Below are 1,478 nucleotides of genomic sequence, written 5' to 3'. Positions count from 1 at the left end.
CCAAGATCCACCAGTATTTGTACGCTATTTGATTACGGATCATTGGCCTTTAACAGCTTTGTTCAATCCTTCGAAGCCTGTCCCACAATAGACAGCGCAAAAATTGCGACGTTGGGCTCTTTTGCAGTCTAATTATCAATACTACACTGAAGAGCCAAAGAAACTGGAACACCTGCTTAATATCGTCTACGGCCCGAGCGATCACGCAGAAGTGCCGCAACACGACATGGCGTGGACTCGACTAATGTCTGATGTAGTGCTGGAGCGAATGACACCATTAATTATGCAGGGCTGTCCATAAATACGTAAGAGTACGAGGGAGTAGAGATCTCTTCTGAAAAGCACGTTGCAAGGCATCCCAGATATGTTCAATAATGTTCTTGTCTGGGGAGTTTACTGGCGAGCGGAAGTGTTTAAACTCAAAGAGTGTTCCTGGAGCCTCTCTGTAGCAAATTACGATGTGTGGGACGTCGCATTGTCCTGCTGGAATTGCCCAAGTCCGTTGGATGCTTACGTACGTGTCTCCTGTCAGAGTCGTACCTAGACGTATCATGGGTCCAATATCACTCCAGCTGCACACGCCCCACACCATTACAGAGCCTCCACCAGCTTGAACAGTCCCCTGCTGATATGCAGGGTCCATGGGTTCATGAGGTTGTCTCCATAGCCGCACACGTCCATCCGCTCAATATAATTTGAAACGAGACTCTTCCGACCATGCAACATGTTCCCAGGGCGAGGCGTAAGGCTTTGTGTCGTGCAGTCATCAAGGGTATAAGAGTGGGCCTTTGGTTCCGAAAGCCCATATCGGTGATGTTTCCGTGAATGGTTCGCACGCTGACACTTGTTGATGACCCAGCATTGAAATCAGCAGCAACTTACGGGAGGATTGCACTTCTGTCACGTTGAACTATTCTCTTAAGTCATCGTTCGTCCCGTTCTTGCAGGATCTTCGTTCGGCCGCAGCCAAGTCGGAGATTTGATGTTTTACCCGATTCCTGATATTCACAGTACTATCGTGAAATGGTCTTACGGGAAAATCCCCACTTCATCGCTACCTCGGAGACACTGTGTCCCATCGCTCGTGCGCCGACTATAACACTACGTTCAAATTCATTTAAATCTTGATAACCCGTCATTGCAGCAGCAGTAACTGATCCAACAACTGCGCCAGACACTTGTCTTATATAGATGTTGCCGATCGTAGCGCCGTATTCTGCCTGTTTACACACCTCTGTATTTGAATACCCATACCTATACCAGTTGGCAGTTTCTTTGGCGCTTCAGTGTAGTTTTACTGACCGAGCGAAATGGCGAAGTGGTTAGCACACTGGATTCGCATTCAGGAGGACGATGGTTCGAACCCGCGTCCTGTCATCCTGATTTAGGTTTTCTGTGATTTCCCCAAATCACTTCAGGCAAATGCCGGAGTGGTTCCTTTCAAAGGACACGGCCGACTTTCTTCCCCATCTTTTCCT

This window comes from Schistocerca cancellata, chromosome 4 (genome assembly GCF_023864275.1).
Source record: "Schistocerca cancellata isolate TAMUIC-IGC-003103 chromosome 4, iqSchCanc2.1, whole genome shotgun sequence".
NCBI classification, from domain to species: domain Eukaryota; kingdom Metazoa; phylum Arthropoda; class Insecta; order Orthoptera; family Acrididae; genus Schistocerca; species Schistocerca cancellata.
The sequence above is the reverse complement of the archived record's forward strand: the minus strand, read 5'-3'. Positions refer to the sequence as shown.